This window comes from Rousettus aegyptiacus, unplaced genomic scaffold (assembly GCF_014176215.1).
Source record: "Rousettus aegyptiacus isolate mRouAeg1 unplaced genomic scaffold, mRouAeg1.p scaffold_m13_p_7, whole genome shotgun sequence".
Taxonomy (NCBI): Eukaryota; Metazoa; Chordata; class Mammalia; order Chiroptera; family Pteropodidae; genus Rousettus; species Rousettus aegyptiacus.
In genome coordinates this window covers 4,817,013-4,840,683 of record NW_023416310.1, presented here as the reverse complement: position 1 = coordinate 4,840,683, position 23,671 = coordinate 4,817,013, and positions in this window count along the sequence as shown.

Here is a 23,671-nt window from a genome sequence, read left to right as displayed (position 1 = left end):
GCGAGCTGCTTCGGGGAGGGTAACTCTGTGTGTCTGATTCATCTCCACGTCCTCGGCCCAGCCTGGGGCCTGACATACCCAAGAGCAAGCCGAATGCCCCCAGTGCGTAGACTTGGAATTCGTTCCTGCCCTGCCCAGTGCCACCGGCCGGGGGGTGCGTCTGCCCTTCGGAAGCGGGACTGTCGTCAGCCGCCTCTACGGAACGGTTCCTATTTCCCTGTGGTATTTCTACAAACGAAAGCATTTTCAGTCCCAATGCGCACATCCCAGTTTTCTGCCTTATTTGAACCTGCACACCCACTGCTTGATTCACAAGGCCGGGAACGCGTTAGCTCGACCCCTTTCACAGATCAGGCAAAGCCATGAACATCGCATCCTATCGCTTTGGTGCTTTGCCCCTTGTGCTGGGAATAACATCCAGACACCCGACTGGGGTCCGCGAGACTCGGCACCATCTACCGCCGCGACCTCTCAGACATACCCCCTGCCCACCCGCACTTGCCCTCTGGTGGTTCCCAGAATACTGCACGCTCTGCCCTGCTGCGAAGCTGTCATGCTCCCCGGTCCCTCGGCTGGGATTACGCTCCCCGGCACTTGGAACGGCTGACTCTTCCGACGCGTCAGGCGTGACTGTAAATGCCGTGCTGACGGAGACGCCTTCCCACGACGCGCTTGGTAAAGGAGAGCCGGCCCGTTGTTCTCGCCGGCGGCACCGCGCCCATTTCTCTCGCAATGCTGGTGCCAGTAGCAGTCACTTTGTCTAGTCACTTGTTTGCTGGCTTTTGTTTGCCATCCCTCGGCAGTGTGAAGTGTGTCTGCCCGGTATGCCGTCGTGTCTCCGACGTAAGATGGCATTTACTGAGTGCTTACCACGGGTCAGGCACAGTTCTGTGCTCCTGGGGGGCACGGCTTCTTTCGATCCTCGCCACGACGCTAGAAGAGAAATACCATCCCTGTTTTTTAAATAAAAAATAGGGCGTAAGCAATTTGCCAATGGCCACCCGACAAGTGACCTAGTCAGGATTTGAGTCCATACTGTCCGGTTTCGGAATCCATGGCCATATAATTCGGGGCTGCAGCCTTCAGTAAAAAATGTTCTGAATAAATCAATGCTAAAAGCAACAGCGGCAGATCTCATAATCTCCGTGACTGTACACGCCCGGAAAATAAGAACCATGACATATTCCCTTTGGGGTTTTCCAACTCCCATTAGGGTGGCAGGGATAGAGTAACTGAAACAATGCTTGCAAAAAAGCAGGAATTTAGTAATAACAGGTCCACGGCAACGGTGCTGCATACAGCGACACTGGACTTATCATGTGGATCAAACAGAAAAAACATAGAGCACGTGGAGTAGAGATTGTCAGCCGGACTCCCTTCCTTACAGACGCTCATTCGTACCCAAGTACGTGTGCCTCAGCCAGGCACACCTGGTCCTCCATGACCTGCCTTCATCTCACTGCAGCCTTCCTCCTCCACTCTTGCCCCTACCCGGACACCCCCTCAGCAGCTACGAAGCCAAGGGCTTGTGAATCCTTCCTTGTCAAAGAGTTTGGCTTTAATTTTTCGATAGAGGAGCCACTGGAGAGTTTTATTTAGAGTGTGGCTTGATTAGATTTGGAGGATTTGGGTGGCATGCTGCAGACCAGATGAAAACTCGGCGCGTGGACCAGCATCAGGAGTATATGGTGCTCAATACATAATTGTGGAAGGAAGAAAGTGAAGGAGAGAAGAGGTGTTTTAATTGCCCTTGGAATCATCCAGCTGAGTCGATGGCGGGGAGTTAGTTGAAGGGCACGATACGGTCTTTGTATTTTGACTACGAACATAAGAGCATCCTTAGGGTAGTGGATTGAAAAATAATGCCTTGGAAGGCTCTGCCGACTTCTCTGTCATCTCTTCAGCAAGTCAGCGGACAAAACCAGAGACGAGTAAGACAGACTTTCCATTACCAAGGCATTCGCAGGGCAGAGCCGACCCAGGAAAATCTGTGGTCCTACTGGGAGGAAAAAGTGATATGAACAGAACCGCAGGCCGGTACCAGAGACCTGAGTTCTGGTCCTGCCCCAAAGGAGTACTTCAGCTGCCAGCTCAGGGTTCCGCAGCGAGGGGTGGACAAGGCAGACTCGACCCGGGCCTCGGGTTACTCGCCTTGGGCTCTTTCCAACAGTAATAACTCAGCCTGCCAATAAGCCACGCCCCCTGTTCCCCTCCCCTCCCCAGCCTCAGAGGCCTGCAGGCTCCTCTGAAGCAGCCGTGGGGTTCATTATGGTCACCGTGCAAATCTCAAGGCCTGGAAGCAGCTCCCCGGGCAGGAGCCTCCAGTGACGTCACACTTCCTTTCTCATGAGCCCTCGGTACTAAATCGAACCATTCGGAAGCTTGTATAGCAAACGCGGGGGGTGCTCATTGCGCCCAGAGACCACAGTGTGGGTGCATCCGCCACCCCGCGCCCTCCGTCCCCCCCCCCCCGTGTCTCCCTTGGCCCACCCCTTTCCCTCCATCTCTCTGTTTGTACAAACTGCCTCTGATGATTTCTACACTTAACCAGAATTAGAATGTTAGAAGTGATTTTACCCATCATCAACAATGGCCTGGTTTTTGTCTTATTACGAAACCAATGCGCATTTCAAAACAGGCCTGCGCCTTCCTTTCCCTCCCGTACGGAACAATGCCCGAGCTCTGCCCCCAGCGCTCCTCTGTGCTAAGCCTTGGCCTGCGGAGCTCGTTACCCCTGCCGCGGTTCACGGCATTGTAAAAGTCCTGCTCCGCGCAGAGAGCTGCATCCTAAATGAGCGAACTCAACCCTTCCACGGTGTCTCGGCGTGTGCCCACACTGTGGGAAGCGGGGCCGCGGGTTGCGGTGGGGTTTCCGCCCCAGAGGTACAGCACAAATGAGGGCTCTCGGCACTTCAGACCCCAACACGGGCACGCTCTCCGCTCCCCGAGCCAGAGGGCTGCGGACGCCCGTAAGTCCCTTCGCATCATCAAGAGGTCGCTCTGGTTACAGACCTGACGGGACTCCTGGCGCACCCTGAGCAATGCGAGGCTTTTGTGATGCCTAATGTCCAGGCAGAGAAAAGGCTATTTAAGGACTCTGAAATAACATGGCAGGAAATCGAGATTCACTCGCTGCATATAAAGTGATGGAAAAATCCCCTCTTTCGCTATCTCTGTTCCCTCGGGCCTGTGGTTCAAACTGCAGAGCATAAATCGCGGAGCGAAACCATGCTGGAATATCAATAAACCCACATCGACCCGAGGCAGGAACTCAGCTCGCAGCGCGGTTTTTGTTTTTTTTTTTTTTAAGACATTGGTTGGCAGCCAGGTTGATGAAAGGAGAAACCAAAGAGAATCACGGCTTCACGGCAGCCGCAGCAGCAGGACTTAGAATTCAGGAAACACAGACCGCGCGCCTCTCTGAGCCCGTGAGGCGTGAGACCGGGGCGGCGGGCGGCGGGCGGTGGACGGCAGTGCCAGTCCCAGCGCCGTGCAGGAGGCCGCAGGACCCCAGGCCTGGGCCGAGCCCGAGAGCTGCGGTTGGTTGGGCTGGGCTCCTCCCCAAACTTATGCGTCGAAGTCCCAACCCCCGGGGCTCCAGTGTGCGACTGTGTTTGGGGACAGGGTGTTTACGGAGCTGTTCCCGTTAAAGTGAGGTCGTTAGTGCGGGCCCTGATCCCAGACGACGGGTGACTTTGTGGGGAGGAAAACCGTAGACACTCACAGACTTAAGATGATTTGAAGAAACATGGGAAGAAAACTCGTCTACGAGTCGAAGAGAGACCCGGGAGAGTTGGCCCCTCGCAGCCAGCCCACCTCCCTACACCTCGTTCTCAGGCGTCCACAGCGGTGAGATGATAAATCCATGTTAACTAAAGACTGTGCTTCCAGAAACGCCAGCAAAGCAACGAGGAGGCGTCCGCTGTTTTTGCTGGTTCCCCCTCTTTTTAACTCCCAAATGGATGCTTGGCTAAATTCCCCCCCACTCTTTGTCAGGCTTTAAATGATTCTGTATATCTGTAAAAATGCATGTATAAAGTAATAACTCATTTGTATTATCATTCTATAATAATAAAAGACAAAACTAACGGCCCTCAGAATATCTGGTCAGCATGAAGAGCAAGGGTGACCACCTTGAAATAATGCGACGTCACCCGAAGGCAAAGAAACATGAAATTGACACAGTTTTGATAGCTTCTTCGGGCATAAGTGTAGCAAAGCCATCAGGCTTGCAGACATGTGGGAAATACTTCATAATTCCCTCCCCCTCCCTCTGCTTTCATATGACCTTCAAAGGTAGACTTAGGAATCTAGGCGTGTGCTTCTCAAGGGCTGGTGGCAGGCATGTGCTGAATTTAAAAGCCCAGTAGGTTATTTTCACAAGCTGCTGTCACTACTGCCACACTCTAGCTCAAAAAACATCAATTTTTCCCATTTTTTTTTGATAGGTGAGAAATGTACGCCTTTTCCATCCAGCCAGTGCTCCGACAAACATTTATGAAGCTCATACGGGGTGCTCAGGATGTGCCAGGTGTCAGCTGTTTTAATAAGGTCCGAGCTTCTTTCTGTGTAGCTCCCACCTCATGAAAGATCCAGATATTAAAGCTGGGTGGTTATGTGCAGCGAATGTCAAGGGCGGGCTTCTGATCAGACGCTGGAGTCAGAAAACCCTTCTGCGGCGCGCCTTCGAAGCGGAGGCGTCAGCAGGGCGCAGGTGAGGCCAGAGGACAGCGTGAGCAAGACAGAAGGGCGGGGGACTCACTGTATGCGAGTGTGTGTGCGCGTGCGTGTGTGTGAGAGAGTGCGTGCGTACGCACCTGAGTGCGTGCATGTGAGTTTGAGTGTATGTGCATGTGCGAGTGTGTGCATGTGAGTGTGTGAGTGAACATGAGCGTGTGTTAGTGAGTGTGTGTGTGCACGTGCGTGTGTGTGATTGTGAGTACACACGCATGTCCACACCGGAATGAGTGTGGTGGGCACGAGGGGAGGGGAGGCCGTGGCTGGGGGCAATAGTGATAGACTGTAAATGTCTTGAGTTGCTGGAAAGCCTGATGTGATACAGAGTCGCACGAACATGAACTAGACCTCCAGGCAGGGCCCAGAGTGCAGGGGGAGGGGCGGGGTTAGGTCTGGTCAGATTAAGAGACTCACCCAAGCCCACTTGGCTGGCTAGCAGAGAAGAGACTTAGGTCTTCTTTGTCCCAAATCAGTGCTACCTCCAAAGTAATAATAATGGTTTACATGTATCAGTAAACGAAAATAAGGCATTTTATACATTAGATGCATTGCGTCAGGTTTACAACAATACAATAAAATGGTGATTATTATTACAACCCCTATTTCTCTGATGAAAACATCGAAGCATGGGGAGTTTTAGCATTGCTCGAAGTGATAGAGCCGGTAAGTGATTATCAGTTTTCTTAACCGTCACTGCACGGTACCTCTGTTTTGTCTTCTATGGCAATAGTATTTACAGAAAAAGATTAGCTTACATGATATACCTGAGTCGGGAAAAATATATGTATATGCAATCGTGTAAGATACAAGGTTATCTTTATTAGGGAGAAGAGAATCATTTTACCTATTTCATTCTCAATACGGGGAGAATTGACACTAATTTCAAGGATGCTCAGCATTGGTCTGCAGTGGAAACAGCAAAACAGAACCTGAAATGATTTCTCTCTTGCTTTCGTTTTCCAAGTCCCACAGGCATGGTGCCCTGTGGTCCATTTTGGTCAGACGTGATTGGTGTTCATGCGCTTATCTCTGAGTACCACACATACCTCTATGGTGAGCATAGGCAAGAAGAGATGCTTCTAGGAAGAAAATGAGATTGAAGAAAAGGAAGACTAGCCTGAAACCCTTTTCTGGCTAAGTTTGGGCAGGAGGATTACCCCTCGAATGCTATCGTGAGCTCCGGTTCCCTGTTGTTCTACGCCTGTGTTTTGGTGGAGTGTATGAATACACCGCATTCGAATAATGACCCGAAGAGTTAATAAAAACAAGACACACTGACTCTCACTGTTTTCAACGTAACGCTAACCGCGTACGTGTTCCATGCCTGACGTCCTCTTAGGCAGAGAGAACGTGAGATGTGCGTTCTCCTTTCTCAGCGCAGAGACATACTGAGGAAATCAGAAAGGGGGAGGATGAGGAAGCTGTTGGGTGAGCGGAGACAGGGCAGAGTTCACACAAGGCGGTGACCAAGACAGGGGAGTGTAAGGTGCAAAGGGTGACAGAGAGAGAGAGAGTTTCTGGAAGACTGATCTCTCATTAGTATTTAAGGGGTTACTGCAGTTTCTGAGCTTGGAGCCGTGGGGAAGAGTTGAGAAGCCGTGACAGTCCCCTGAGGATGCCAGACCTAGAGCTGGGTCTGGAGAGAGTCGGGAAGACCTCAGAGGGGGCCACTGTGTCCCCAGCATTGAAGCCCAGAGGACACCAGGCGTCCCGCGTTGGAGTCTAGGGACCACCGCTCAGGGTTTGAGCCTGGGAACTACGTCACTTCTGTCGGGTTGAGCTTCCTCATCTGTAAATTCATGACAAATAATAGTCCTGGTCTGATGGAAATCTGTGGACAGCGAGTAACATCGTTTCCGTTAAACGCTTAGCACAGCCCCATCTGAGGGGTGATGCCCTGCAGACACCATCTATGACTGTCGTCATTTGAAGAGCTGACATTCCAAGGAAGAAGATCAGCATTGCAATCGATTTTCCAGGCTGGAAAGAAAAATAGCTCTTTTGTGAAAAGCTCCTTTTCAGCTCCGACTATCTGTCGGAAAAAGCAGACCAAGGATTTCACGTGGGAAACAGAATCTGAAACTGCACCTTTCATTCCAAAATTCAGGAGATATAAGTTTCCATTTTATTATGCTCAGTCAGTTCGTCTTTTCTTTTTCTTCACTTCTATTCTGCCCTCCACCCACGCCCAAGTGCTTCGCTGAAGCATTCTGCTCCCAGACCAAGCCGTGAATAAATGCATTTAGAGCACAGAAGGTTGATGTACAAATGCCGATAAATGAAAACAGAAGCTATTTGAGTCGATCGGCTCTTCGGTCATTTCGTTTTTCAAGCATGTATTGGGTTTCTACTCCGTGCCAAGCATTACGTTCAGTGCGGAAGAGATGAAGGTGCTTACATCATCATGGCTGTCCTTGGGGGGCTGTGACTGGTGTGGGAGAAGGGCAGGTAACCAGACAATGACAATTTCAAAGGGCAGAGGGAAGAAGCAAGGCGCCTTGCAATAATGAGCCCAGCCTGGAGGGCCAAGGGAAAAGTCACACGAGTCTAAAATCGATATTAATGTCCTTTCAAGGCCCCTCTGGAAAGAATGCCGGACTCACGAGTGACTGTGTAGGATGGAGGTGTCCCCAAGTGCCACTCGCTGTGCACGATGGAGCACGTGTAACTCAGCCCTGCAGGGCAGCTAGAGGGAGCTTCTTCCCAGTTGATAATAACGTATTAGAACCTTTTCCTCCCAAAATGTATTTCACACTTTCAATCTCCTCCTTCTGAGAGAAAAAGTTTAATCAGGGCTGAATTAAATTAGAAATGTTAATGCCGAGATAATTACCTCTGCTTTCAGAAGAATTATCTTTGATAATGCATTTCATTCATCAGCCCCGAAAGCGGTTTTGATCCGAGCATCTCCTTACGCGGCGGAAGTGGTCCAGAGCTGGCCCCACATCTACCGCAGCTCCCAGGCATTCGCCACGCACCGCAGGCTCACACCCCGCATGGAAGGTGGCGTCCGGTCCCTGCTCATCTCAGTGTTAGGATTCAACATACGATTGCACAGCTGCTGCTCGGGGATTCTTTGAATTTAATGAAGATGACTCACCGAGCTGGGGAGTAGACGGGACAGACTGAGCACTTAGAAATTGAAGATATCGGAGGAAGAAAGTTTAATTGAGCTTCTTGGGCGGCCTCCGTCAGGGCAAGTCATCCGAGACTGCTTTTCTATTCTAGTCCTACTGACTCTTTCCCAAGTTAGAATGTCGTGGATATGAACATAGGAGGCAGAATCAGACAGACTTGCCCCTGGTCCCCCACCCATCAGCTCCAGCAGTTACTGTAGGTATGTTGTTTAAATTCTTTAAAACCATAGTTTTCTCACTTGTAAGATGGATTAGTAAAATCTACCCTAAAAGACTGTCATGATGATAATACAAAGGCATTCCTCTCTGACTGCCGAAAACACAAGAAAATGAACTAAGAAGCAAAGGTTGATATTATTGTCTTATTTATTCCCATGGTCAGTTGGGAGCAGGGTCCACGCTTCACACCTGGGATGCCATGCTTTCTAACACAGCAGCGGCTGGGCGAATGTCTGATGAATAGTGCGTGTTGTAGGCATTGCTGTCTAGGAGGATTGGGTGCATAAATCTCTATAACATCATTGAAAAGGATAGAGAATGTAGTGTACAGTTTACAGACCTGGAGGCGGGATTTCCAGAGCTACAGGTCTCAGCCTTCCCTTTACACGGTGGAAGTTTGGATCCGCAGGTGTAGGCCATACCATGCAGCTCTCCCCTCTCTCGGGGAGGAAGGGAGCCAACAGTCATCATTCAAGCCTTTCAAACTTGCTTCACTGGGGCAAGACTTTTGCCTGAAGGTGGCTGTGAGGGTGCCACCTCGAAGGGATGCAGAGTTTGGTCCCTGGGAAGGTACAGTGGCCCAGTGTCCATGCAGCTCAGTCAGCTAAGGTCCATGTCAGTGCCGCTGAATTCAAGATACAGGAAATGAGTCGAGTAAATCATTACAATTCTATAAAGTAAATAGTAGGGAATACAGGCAGTGAAGTGAAAAAGAGAGCATCATAATTGTGTGTGAGAGGCTCTTCGGACCAGATAACTTTTGAGAAGATTTTCGAAACCTAAGTAGGTAATACCACACCAACTAAAACAAAATGGTCTATATAAGTCCTTAGTTGCATCAAAAGCAGAACACTTTTGACGAGTGCTAGAACATAGTTTCGACCTGTAGTCTGCAGAGACACACATTCATTCCTCAAACATGTTGAACTGTTCATTATTTGCCAAGAACGAGACCATAAGACATGATCCCTGCATCCAAAAAAAGTTTATGTTTTAGGACAAGAGACAGAGAAGAAAGTCAATTAAACGACAGAATAACATGATATATGCTGAGAAAGATGTATGTACAAAATAAATATACAGAGAAGGAAATTGGCTCAGACTAGAGAGGTCAAGGTGACATTAGCATCTAATCACATTGAAATGTAGGCAATCTGCTACATTAACATTTTACCAAATTGCAAGACACCGACTGTAAGGAGGCTAGGAGGATCTAAATTTCAGTCCCAGCTCTATTGCTTACAATTTTAACCAAGATATTTAACCTCTCTTAGCCCCAATTTTCTCATCTATCTGTAAACTAGGAAAAGCGAAGTGCCCTCCTAGAATTAATTGAGAAATGCGTGGGAAATACAATTCATTAGAAAACACTCAATGGATTTCAGCTATTGTTTCTATTTTCATTAATAACAATTTGTTCACCCATTAATTTTATTCAAAGTGAAAAGGAGTATTGACTCGCTGTCCACTACCCAGTGCGTTACCTTCTGTTGCCATGATGGCTAAGGGAAGGGTCAACGTTGGGTCCTTTAAAATGACAAGGGACATCTTTGTTACATCTCATGTTACTGAGTAAGGTTACAGATATGGTCAAAGTAAATCTGCCAGTGGTTCGAACATAGATACACAGCAGACCCCCAAAGGAATTCTTGATTACCAAAGCAAACCCTCCCTGTGAAAGCACCTGACACGTTACCCATCTACGGAAAGTCCTCACTACGTTATTGACAAATAGATGAATGAATAAATGAATGAATGAATGAGGGTATAAATGGACCAGTGTATGAATAACTCTTTTCCTTTGGGGCAAGTTTACCAGACTGAACAAACCATACACGAGCGATCTCCACCACTCCCCGGAGTCAGACCCCATAGCACACACTAAGTCTTGTCATCCCGAGTACTGAGCTTCCGGGTACACTAACTTTCTTCACTTTCCTCATACCCCTCTGAGTAGGGAAGGCATTGGCCCTCACATCATGAGTTTGGAGATGGAAGTCCACAAGGATGAGGTGTCTTTTCCGAGAATTACACTGCTGGCTTGGCAGACTTGGAGTCCAACTAAGTGCATTCATCGTCTGCTTAGTGAGTCAGCTCTTAGGAAGACCGTGAACTTGAAGCCTTCCCACCCAATATGTCTTTCTTTTACTTTCGTTTTTCTTATGTAAGGCTCAACTGTCCATCAGGCACCTATTCCAGAAACTGAGGTATCTGTTTTTCCCCATCGTCTTTTATTTCCAATGAAATACCAATATTTACCAATCCCCCCGTCCTATAAATTTCAAACACCCCCTCATTCTCCATCCTGTGTGCCATTCTGCTTGTTCAGCCCACATCCAATTCCTTCTGATTTGTCCGTTTTTATACCCTGCTATTATTATCTTGCGCCCACCACCACACTGCTGCTTACTCTGGGTCAAGAACTGGGTCTAAGTCCTTTACATCTATTAACTCCTCCAATCTCATAACAAAGCTATAAGATAGTTACTATATTAGACTTTGAAACCTATGGAGGAGAAGCCATGCGACCGCATCTTATTCAACTACTCATTCCCAAGGCCTAGCACAGGGCTTGAGCCATAGTAGGTACTCAGCGAACGTTTGATAGATGGGTGGGTGGGTAGATGGATGGATGGCTATTCTATAGGATGAAGGTATCTAACGCTGATACTAAAAATAATCCGAAAACAAATGTTCCAGTAACACTGAGCACAGATAATCAGAACTCTGTACTCTTTCTCTCTTCCAGTTTGGAATTTCTAAATCAATCATTTTTGACATGCTGGTCAAAATATAGATGTGTAAAAGCTCCAGAAGTTAAAAATGATAAACTGATGGCAAATGGGGGGAAAATATCGCTCGTTCTCTCCTTTCCCCAAATCTTGTGAAGTCTTGCCAAAAGACCCAATGAGAAGACCACAGTCAGTCACGGAGTCTATGTGTTCATTCGTTTGCTTTCAACCCGGACCAGGAAAAACAGATTTACCGTAAAGAAGAGCTGTTTCTGAAACCTTTCAGTAATTGAACTGATTTGCATTTTCCCTTCAACATGAACTGATTTTAAGTGGGAGAAAAATCAACTTCTGTTTTGTACTCTAATGGGAGGATAAAAGTTATATAACCGTGAATTCCACTGATTAGAGATTCCTGCTCATTTTCTGCTGCCTGCTAGCCATTTGGTAGCATTTTAATTTAACTTTCCACTTACATATTCTCCATTAATATTTATGAAATGATTACTAGCTGCAGCTCAGTCTTTGAAAACTGGATTTGAGGCAAGTCGACAAAATACATTCGCTAGTAGTTGCGAACAAATAATGCTCTATAACAAGCTGTCGGAAGGCTTTCATTTCTTAGCATACCTCTTTTTTCTTTCCTGAAGCTAAGCTAATTAAAAACCAGTGTGGGCCTAATGGGCAGGTAGGAATGTTCGTAATTACACTAAACATTGCATATTACAGGAATCCTTAGACCATTTCTAATCCCCGATTTTGACAGGATCTGTGAAGTCTTAACTGCCCATTAGATGAAGACAAAGCTTTATTCACAGGACCTACACTAACATCCTAACAATAATCAAGATGTGGGATATCGTTTAAAGTTTGAGAAATCCTTTTCACATTTTTTAAAAATTTTATTCTCACCACAACTCCTGGAAATTGGTGTTTTTACCATTCATTCCTCTTTTACAAATTAGAGCTTTTAAGGTAATAAAGCTTAAGTAATGTCATTCAATAAACACTGTCTGAATGGCAGCCTCGCACCCCGTTCTTGCATCTAGAGGGTACAGGTGACAGTCTGTGCGGGAGGCTCTGTGACGAAACACTCCAAGGAACAGATCTTTGCAATGTCTTGAGAGAAAAGACTGGCCACTGTGGAGGTTGGCCGAGATACAGTCTATCACCAAAAAGGAACCGATGGAAATTGAAGCGTGGAGCAAGAGGAGGGGTACTGGGAAGTGAAGAAGGATTTGCAGCTGCATCGTTAAGGGCCAGTAAGAAAATACAGCACAGAAGCATCAGGCATCCTACTTGTCAGGGGACTGCATATGGCCTGACAGGTGACAGCAGGGAGCATAGCATGCTGGGAAGGGCTGCGTGGAGGCATGAACCAGATCACAAAGGGCCATCGGGTCGGTTCATGTGTTAGGTGATGAGGACTTCTTAAAAATTTAAGCAGGGCGGCAACGACGAGATAGGAGGGCTGGACAAGGACCAGCTATGTCTGAGAGCAAATGATCAGGGGCAAAGAGACCAACCAGGTAGCAGCTCAGGAAAAGAGTGCCAAGGACTTGGACCTGGCCAGAGGTCAGGGACAATGGGGACGAAGGTCAGGCTGCCAGAAAGTGGGGGAGCCCATTATTGGACCAAATCCTGGGGTTCCGTCCAAATGCCCTGCTCCGCACACCCTGCCTCAACTGTCTTTACAGGGCAGGCTTTGAAAACCATCCCTTATTGGCACCGAGAAATGAATTTGATAGAGCCACAGGATGAGGAGACCACTATGGAGACCGAAGCTGAATGCCCCGCTTATTGCGATAAGGCAGCATGACACGGACAGAGCTCCGTCTCGCCAGTCTTTACGTGCCAGGCTGGCTTGTGACAAAGTCAGGGAAGACGAGCCCTCCGGGCACCTTTTTATCTCCTTCCTCCCTGTCTAATGATGACATTTTCGCTGATAGCAGCTTAAAATGGAATCTCACTGTAAAGTAGACCCTCATGAGGAGCAAGATATTTCACCTCCGATGATGGAAATTCTGGAGCTTTGGGAGATATGGGGGAGATTTAGAGCCCCACTGGGGAGCCTGGCCGGGCACTGTTCTTCCTGTTTTATGACTCTCTGCCTCCATGGGGCAGGGTGAGGGCTTCCAGAACGGCCCCCCTTTATTCCTGTCAGGTTGGTTCTTCCTTCTCCCGGCTTGGGCCATTCGAGATTCATAGTCGAGACTCATTACGGCCCCTAGAAGTTCACCATTAAAATATAACTCTCTCGAGAGACAAATTCATGGAGTCATTATTCAATATTATTAGAAAGTAATGATTTAACTGCTTTGTAAGGGGTTAGTGGACTGAAAGGAAATAGAACAAGAGAACTGTAGGCTTTATCAGTGGTAAAGGGACAAGGACTTGTAGAAAGAAAGAGCTTATTAGTCAAGTTTTCAGGCATTGATGAGGCGGCACTGTCTGAGGAATGATGGACTATCTCATTTGCACACATGGGTGTACAAACATGGACATGCGTGCACACACACACACTCACGCACCTGCAAGTAAGAAGAAATTGGATGAATCGCCCACCTGTTGATGACTACCTATCACAAAGACCGTTGTCCTATGGTGACTGCATTTTTCAAACCAAAATCAAAAATCATATTCTATAAAAACATTCCCTTTTTCTTTAGTAAAATAAACATGCTTAATAAAGTCCAAGTGTTCATCATAGTTTAGCCCACCAGAGACCAAGACAAATGGTGGATTTTGTCCCCCAAGTCCCCTTCTTCATCCTGGAGAGGACTGGCCTCCCATTTAACCAAAACGATGATGACTCTTTGGTTAAACATCTATTCCCTCCTGCTCCTTATAACGTATTTGCTTCTACTCTATCGTCTTCTAACACGGTGAAATGGTTATGTGAACACCGGGATGGAAAGTCTGACAGCTCCGAGGCTAAATTCCAGCCCTGACAGTGTCGAACCCCAGCCCAAGGCCGGGCCTCCCCTATTCCGTAGCCCTGGGTTGCTCCTCTGTGAAATGTGGGTCACCGTACCCCTCCCGCGAAACTTCAGACACAGAAGAGCACTCGGTAAATATTTGCTCCCGTTCTCCGTCGCCCTCGTAACCATGGAAGTCTCAGTACCATCGTTTCAACGCCATTGTTCCCACGCAGGCTGCAGCCCTTTGTGCTGCATCGTTATCAATGACATTTTTATCAATGACACGCTTCGGGATCCAGGATCCAGCATGACTACAGACAGCCCCGTGAGAGCCGTTACATGCATTGTTCTCTCTTCAATTCAAGCAAATACAGTGCCAGTGGTCCACGTTCTATTTCACATTCAAACACAGCATTTTACAGGAAGCAAGAGTTTATTTTACATGAGTTTTTTTAACTCGACGTATTTTCTACGAATCGGTAAAGTGAAGCTCATTATTTTCAATGATCATGTTGTCACATATAAAAGAGAACGAGTATACTCAATGTTAGAACTTCACAGTAAGGAGGGAAGCACTTATCATTTTTTTTTTTCATTTATACATTTTGAAACCGGGAGCCTGAAGTGGTGATATATTTATGAGCTGCTTTGAGAATGAACGCAATTATTAATGGGGCAGCATGAAAGAGAATTGATTAACTGGAAAGCTCCTTTCTATGCGTCAGATGCCACACACCACTTTGCAAACACTTAAAAAAAAATGCCTCTGCCTTAAAGGAGGCTCAAAGCAGTTCAACCCACATCGAGACTGAACTAGCACAAGACACTTCGAGTCTCACTTATCAGGAAAGTCGCGTGTTCCTCCTCCCCGCCACTGTATCCCGAGTTCAGTCGCCTGGTGGTCACCTCCTCCAGGGTGCCCGCCCCTCGATCTTTGCAGCTGGGTTCACTGCTGCCACTCTCCTGTCCAGGAGGCTGTGTGCTGGCTACCGTCACAGCCCCATTGCATGGCTCCACAGTTCTTTCTTTCTTCGTTGTCACTCCCAATAATCATGAGCTCCTTGAGTACAGGAACGGTTCATTTTATGCTTAAATTCACAGCACCTCCCACAGTGTCTGGCCTACATGTGCATTCACTAAGTGTTTGTTAAATCAATAAACGGATGAGTCAATGAATGAATCAAAGAAGGAGTTTAAGAGTCCATTTAATCGAGCATTTTAGTAAAAGATACACAGCAGGTATTTATTAAACTAGTGCTAGGGAAGAGATAACTAACTAGAACAAGACGTTGGACTACAGAGAGCTTAGAAATCCTACTGAGATTACTGTCGGAATTACATGCCAGTCTCTGCTGCCATTAGAAGATGCTATAATGTACTTCTTATGTTAAAAAAAAAATCTTATTTTAAGCTAAGATTGAAGTATGATTCAATCATTTCAGTAATAATAGTAATAGCATTGTAATATTCCTGTATATTTGTCCAAAGCTTTCCATTTACAAATAATTTTCAAGTATGTCATTTCACGTAATTTTTTCCATTTTATACAAGAGGAATGGAGTTCTGAGAAGCTCTGGAACTTTCCCTGGGAACTAATTCTATGGCCTTCCAAACTCTTTATAATGTCTAAAGCCCATTCATGATTATTTCTAGGCTGAGTTTTATGGTAAGACATATATATTTTTCTGACAGTTGATGACAATTACAAAGTAAATTTGTCAAAAATAAACGGACCAAAATAATTAGTGTTCTCAGTCAAAATCTTCTTCACATTATGGTGATTTTTTTACACCAGTATTCAAACTTTTTATGAATCTTGTAAGCATTTGAGTCCATTCTTCAGAATATATTTTACTTTTTCAATAATTTTATGTATTTATATTGTTATAAAGTTTATTCTTATTTTTATGCTCTTAGTTTTTAATTTCTAATTTACCTTTAGACAGTTATGCTGACTTCCACTTTTGTAAAAAGCATATGACATTTCTAATTTTCATCTAAAAATATTTCAAAAGTAGCTGTTGAGAATCACAACTTTGAATGTTGATGATCTCTCAGCACTTTACATTGATTTTTGAAAATATATTTAAAGCAATTTATTCACTCTCTAAACTCTTATATTAAAATATATTTTAATTTTAAATTTATCAGATAGTTGTTCCTATTTTGCTTTTTTATTTCTACCACATTAAGCTGTATATTAAATTTATTTTCAAATATTTTTATTTAATATAAGTATAAATTTTGCTACATCATGATGTTTTATTGTCGCCATTCAAGAAGACTTCTGAAACCAGAATTCAAGCTCTAATGAAAGTCACCTATGATGTAGATTTAAGGACAGAGCCTAACTATAGGCTTAGGAAAATATACAAAATAAATGTTACCATTAAAAAGTTGTATAAAGATTCATAAATGATTAAAAAGAATGTGTGAAATTGAATGAATGTTTAAAGATAGGCTAAAATGTACTAAATCACTCTAAGGTGCGTCAAATTATCAACACACAAAAAAATTTATTTTTGCTTCATTTGTTCTTTCAAAGTCGTTGAATAGATTTATTGGTGAGACATCTGAATCTCTGTCCTAGTAAATGAGCCTCATAGTATTGTGATAGAAAAATTTGTGTGATAGATTATTGAGCAACTGTTCAATTACACTAATAGGTTTAATTTATTAGTTCATTTTGACAAGGGTGATTTCCCCCCTGCAGAACATGTCAATAAACCTGGTCAAGAAATGTTAGGGAGAAGATGCTATTATTATTTTCATTTTACAAATGAGGAACACAGTATGATGATTAATATGCATACCACTAATGATAATATAAAAGCAAAATAAATAAATAAATACTAAACAGAGACAAATATACAACATAGATAGGAAAGAGGAAGGAACAAGTCATTCCAGTAGGGAAGACAAACCCAAAATGTAATAAAAAAGTTATGGTTCAGCTGAGACTCAAAGAACGAGAAAAATCTTCACCAGACATACATAGTTAAGTGCAAGCCACACTGCAATAATGGCACCAAGGTCACATCAACTCCAGTATCAGATACTCAGTCAAGATTTGTCTACTTGACCTGAACAAACTTTTCTTGTGTTCTTGGTGGGTGGGCACCAGCAGGGATAACTAATAAAGCGACTTTTCATCCAGCTTGTGATTTTCGTCTGCCTTGTACCTCCACGTGACATTTCCAGGTCTATCAGATGCCATGCATGTGAGCGCACGAAGGCTGGGAGACAACGCTCTCTTTGCCCTCCAGGACGAATCCATCATTGGCTCTACCCTTGCAAAACTGTCAAGGGGCCGGGTCTGGATGCTCAGCTGAACTGGGAAGGGGGTTTCCCCGAATGGGGAGGAAGACAAGTCAGAGCTGATAAGGGAAAGAAGTTGTAGCCGGAGTCAGTGTTAAATACCAATCCTGAAAAAACAAGCCGAGACTTAATAGGAGAAAATGAATCATGAGGACAAATCGCGAGGGAGGTCAGGATATGGAAGAAAAAGTATGGACGTGGAGACTAGGAACGAGACAGCGCCGGAGGCTGAAGGGGCGTTTCTGAGCGGCTCTTACCTCCCCACTGATCCCACGAGATTAAGTGGGGAAGGGGTCGAGGACGGGGCACAGTTAATTCGTGGCCATGGAGTGGGTGTGGCTGCCTAAACGGAGGAACTTCTAGGATTAGCGCCTAGTCTGAACGCAGGACGAGTTGAGAACTAAGAGGCTGAGTTTGGAATCTAAGACACCAAATTCAAATAAGAAAAATCCGAAGAGTCAAGATAAAAGGTAAAGACATAAAGGAGATGAGGATGATGGAGCTCAGGCCTGACCGAGTTGGCCATGGACATCCTGCATCGAGGTCTCCCGACCCTGAAGTCTGGAAGGAGGAGGGGTTCCTGTTCCAGATGTCCATTGCACCATGGGAAATGGGCACCGAGCTCACCAGGAAGCTGTGCATCACACTCCCTGGCTCTCGAAGGGTTAACAAGTACGTTTTCAATACCACACGCGCTTAATCTACGTCTACACCAATTTATAATTCTCCACACCTGTTCTTTACTGCCATCGTGTTTGCTTTGAAGCCAGCTTGCAGGGAGGAGAGAATAAGTATGTTCACCTCCATCTACAGGATACACCGTGCCACGCTCCTTGGGATGGTCCAACCAGTAACGTCCTTTACATTGTTTTCCTGTCTTTGCAAACGTAAAGGCCTCTCATTGCAAAGAAAAGCAAGCATGTCAGTCTGCCGTGTGCTCACCACCCCCCCCCCCAATATTAGGTACTATAGAATGTTCAAAGTAAAATTATTGATTCATGGTCTGCTTCGTACCCACCAGAAGAATGATTATCCCAATGTCAAATGAGTGGGCAGCAGGATGTTAGAAGTCTCTTACAGAATGCTAGCTAGCATTCTTTCTCTGCTTACTTCTCTAATATTATTTTCCACTTTTTAAAAGCCCTTGGCTTTATGAGCTCGCAGCAGCAAGCCATGAATGATAGATGAGAAGGAAAATTCTCTCCTCTCCGACTGTTTAACTGCGACAGGCCAGACAATGCTTCCTTTCTCTCACACAAGTCCAGCTATTTCCAGGAATGCCAGCAACCTAAAGGACAAAAAAACTCTCGTCTGGAAAATAAAACTCTTTCCGCCCGGGTGGGGAGAGGAAATGCAAAGGAAGAAAAAAGAGACTTAAAGGAGAGGTAAACGATGTTTATTACAAAGGGGATATTTGTTTTGTTTTGTTTTTCATGTTTTCAATCCTTTTGCCTACAACAAGGGAATCTGGGAATAAAAATTGTTTACACACACACACACACACACACACACACACACACACACACACACATCCCAGCTGTCCTGTTTAAATTTAAATCTATATTCTTTACCTGGTGTGTGACTTTTCTTAAAAACTGATCTATTTTATTCTCCATCGTGGTCATTTCAGTTCAAACCAATGTCGCGATAGGATAGGGACTATTTCCTCAGAAAACACGCAGCTCAGCCAGCCTGACTTCCACGTCCAGCGCTGGCCTCGTCTGACCGCTGCTGGCACAGGTGACAATGAGCTTCCCGTGAGGCTTTGGTGGTGGGCTCGTGATGCGATGGGGTGCGGGTGGGCACGGGGGAGTCAGGGGTCTCTCAGGCAGCTGGACTGCTGGGCACGAGAGCCGCCTCCCTCACCTCCACACAGAGGGAGAGAAACATTTGTTTTAATTCTCGTTTGGCCATTTACCAGTTTTATGATCTTAGGCAAATTACTTAAACTCTATGAGCCTAATATTTTTTACCAATAAATTGAGGGGAATAATGCCAGCTGAACGGCTTATATTCAAGATTAGCTATAACATATGCAAAGCATATAGCATCTGAAACATAATGGGCCTTAAGCAGATATTAAACTCATTTTTTTAAATATTAAAAATTAGAGATTCTGTCTTCCTGGATTAGGAAAATTAATGATTGTTTTAGTTATTCCTTTTTCACCATTATTACACTTAATTCTTTTCTTTAAAATGAATGTTGCAACTCCAGTATCTGAAAATGAAGTAATAAGTTACCCAATGATAAATATATATATATATATACATTCTCATTTCTTTTTTGATTAATATTATCAATCAAAATTGTATTTTTAATGGAAAATGATTTATAGAAACCAGCTTGTGTGATACGACGAAGGCGTGTCAGCGCTGAGGAAGCGCATTGAACTTGGAGCCAGGGAGACCCATCTCCGGGTCTGGAACATGTCCCTTAATTGTCATTCTACACTGGAGCAAGCCACTTAAACTCTCATTCCCATGCGATTCAAAAAACGATGAGGAATGAAAACGATGTCTCATTCCGGTACAGGGCAAAGGCTGCGAGGGCCCAGGACGACGGTGAACTTGGGCAGGGCAGAGCGGACGGCATGTGTGAGGCCAGGGACCAGAAAGCAGGTGGGTCACAAGCTCAGACCTGGCCACGGCTTTGCAGCGGGCTGGCCTGGGAAGAGGCAGGTCCTAACGGAAAACGGAGAGTTAGGGAGCAACTCCCTGGGAGGCGACCGGCAAGGCCACGGTGAGCTCGGAGGTCCCGCCCTGCACATGATACGCCGCAAGGCGATGGGGGATGCCGTTCGCTGTCGCCACGCGACCTTTTCTCTTCTCGAAGTCTCCTTGTCCCCCTGCCTTCTTACGTCAGCCGCCTGTACATTCTCCCCCCTCCTCCCCAACGTCATTGTCACTGTGCTGCGTCCTCTGCTCGCGACTCGCCTGGACAACCGCGGCGGCTTCTACACACTCCCATGCCATCAGGCCACTCCTCCGCTCATCCCGAATCCCTCCTGCCCAAGACGGCCTCCAGGACGGATGCTCGCTCGCCTCGCTCTTCCAAGGAGATAAAAGTCCTGCTCCTGACTGTGGCACGCACAGCCTTTTACGGCTCAGTTCCTGGCTTATCTCCTGCCTCGGAGTCCACTGTCACGCCCACCACCAATCACATCCTCCAGCCTGATGAAATTACTCAGCCCTGCCCAAACACACGGCTTTTTCCTCTGCCTCCAATTCTCTCATCTTTTTGCACATGACACATACAGGTTATAAAGCATTTTCCATGCCAGGGCTTCCCTAGCCGCCTCCCCATACCATACGCGGGAGTCAGAGGCACCCACATTTTCATCACCACCTTCCTCTCAGAGAAAACGGCGGTGGTTCTAGTTCGGTCTGAGATGACCACCAGTCCTCCGTATTCGCTTGATCGCATCGACAGGTGCACATCCTTCTCAGAGCAGAGCTGGGCACAGAACCCAGGTCGGCCAAGGACGACACTCTCTCCTATGACCACAGAGAATTATTCCACAAGAGAGAGAGAGACATGCTCCAAGAGAGGCATCAGTTTCTTCCCTGGAATTGAAATACGAGACCGAGAAAGATGAGCATCTTTTGTTTGGCTGCTAAGGTAACAGGGTGTGTGTGGGTGCAGCTGTGATGGTGACCGGGCCTCCTGAGATCAGATCTCATTTACCGAATGAAGCCAGACAGGCACGTGCAGAGCTGAAAGGTGGAGAGACAGAGGCCCTGAGGACGTCCGGCACAGAGATGGGACACTGAGCATCATCGATTCAATAAATACAACGAACACAAAGCGTTTATCAGATAAGAAAGAGATGAATGGATTGATATGTGGACAAATAGAAATGAGCAGGGGATGGGGAGAGACACAGATGAGGAGGTATGCACCTGCACAACAACTGAGGCCAGATAAAGAAAGGAGAACTGCACATAATCTGCAAGGCTTCCTCTTTGCTCTGTTTCACGCTCGACAGCTCAGCGCCTTCCTGCTTCTGGTGTAGAGCCACGTTGCCAGGAGTCTGTGATTTTCCTGCCGCTGTCATTGTTTAATCAGATGAAAGATTTTTCAAAAACATCTCATCTGCGCACATTTCCAACAGCTTTTTATGATTCATTGTTGGCCATCTCGAGCTCATTCTGCATAGCTCTAATTGACATTAGATTTAGATTTATTGCCATGGCCGACTTTATTTTTTTAGACTTTTAATTGTGTTATCTTCTGAAGGGGAAAATATTGGAGCTTGAGTAGAATTATATTAAGTTAGAAAATGTGCTGCAGAAGATTTCGAAGATTGATGATGTTCAGCACTGTCACGGGGGGAGAAAGGAGAGAACCCACCTACTCTGCTGGCGGAAGTTGTATATTGGCAAAATTTTACTGGAAGATAACTCGTGTCAAAATCCGATATGCCCTAGCAATTCTATTTAGGGAAATTTTTGCCGAAGGAAGTAACTGAATAATTGTTCAAATGTGTATATAAAGCATGTATATGCATTGGATCATTATTTTTACAGTAAAATGCTGAAAACATCCAAACCGTCTGTCAATATGGGATTAGTTAAATCAGTTAAAACATACCTAGGCAATGTAATATTACATCGAGAGATATATAAAAAAGGTAATCTATAACTATGGACACGTGTGTATGCATATAGAGATGTAAATATAAATATAGAGGAATATATAAGCGTATGGATATGTAGACAGACATAAATAAAAATGAGATTTTACTGATATGTTGTTAAATTTAAAAATCGAATCGCAGACCATGTATAACTTTACTTCTATTAAAGATGATATAACATTCATATATATTTATTTAGGCACATCGAAAATCTGAAAGTTAAAGTATATCTGGCAAACTATTACCGGTAGTTCTCTCAGGGGAGTATGTGGTAGAGAGCTTTCATTTTAGCTTTTACACTTTTCTGTATTGTTTGATTTTTAACGGGTAGCAGGTATACTTTAACAATCAGATCAATAATAAAGAGATTTCTGTCTGGGAAAAAATAGCTTTCGCATGTTACTCCTGATTCTCCGGGTCATATGCTGATCCTAGTTCTGTCCATATTTTATAAAACGCATCTGTGCCAACGTGAGGATGGTCTGTGCGCACGACAGCGACGCGGCTGGTCATTTACGAGCACGTCTGTGCCCAACATGTTAGGGTGTGCGCTGACGTTCGATCTGGAACAGATCCAACCGCAGGCTGTTAAGAAACATACATTTATTCCTTCATACATTCGTGTCACGATATCGCAGAGATAAAGCCAATGGGAATCTAAAACTCGATATGAGAATATGTGTAAAGATTAAACCCCGGAACCAGAAAAATGTATGTGTCTGGGACTGTGAGCGAGAAATCACCAGGAGCGGGCTCGTCGTTTTTAACATAAATGATGAAAAAAAGAACGTCGATGAAACGCCGAGGTCGCCGAGGTCGGTGTGAGGCTGGAGGGGGTTGAGGGAGGATGGATGGCCAGAGGGTTTCTGAGTTTCGACTATTGCGTTTCCTGTTTCAGCTTTAGTTTCCTGGTTTTTTTTAAAAATTCTGTTAAAACGTGCTTTGTTCTTCCATTCTAATCTAAGGCGGTTGTCCTTATTTTGAGAGGAGCACAATTTCTGAAGTCACGTGACCGAGGTACAGATCAGCTTCGCGTTCACGGCTGTGTTACTTAATTCCTGAGACCAGTTTCTTCATTTGCAGAACAATAGGATTTGGTTCTTTCACAGAATCCCATGTGAGGAGGTAAATGGGTCTCATACACTGCAAAGCACTTGGAAAGACGTTAGCCTTTTTAGTTCGTCATCATCTCCCTCAGAATTTTCAGAGGCACCCCGGTCCCTAGTTCTCAGGAGATTTAAAGAAAAAAAAAAGTGTCATTGTTTGAGACCTAGTCAAAGGGATAAAGGTTCAGGCCTTCTGCACACACCTTACACGATGAATGACGGCAGACAAGCCAACGTGGCTACACAGGCAGGTGTCCTCTTCAGGCAGGTGTCCTCTTCTGAAAAGCGGGACATCGAATCCCGGCTTCACAGTGTCGCCGTGCGGCTCAAATCAGACAATGGTCATGCACATGCTCTGTAAACCACATGTGCCATACAGACGTCAGCCATCATTAGTAACATGAGTATTGACAGTTGTTAAAGACAACCAGAGTTGGACAGTAGTTCAAGTGGTTAAAAAAAAAAAAAACGGATTTAATTCAGGAACGATTGCAGTAGGGTAAAAGAGACTTCACTGTGGAACTGGGATCAATTCCAGACACAAGAAGGGAGAGGCGCTCACAGCCAACGACCGGGTCGGTGGATGAAAAATTACTGCAAAGAGACATCGGTCCAGCGTCGCCCCTGGACGGAGCAGACGGGACTCATGCCGAAGGCAGAGCTGGGCGATCGGCTGTTGCCTGGGTGTTCGCCTTCATGTCATCTTTCTTTTGGGGCCGGCAGACGAGGAATTTAATTTTTAAAATGTTGTTTATGAAAGCACCTGGTAGTGAGGAAAGAGCTTACGCTAATATTGGCTTTCTTCAAAGTCTTTATTTTCATTATTTATGCTAAAAACTATATTGGGAGCAGATCGAGCTTC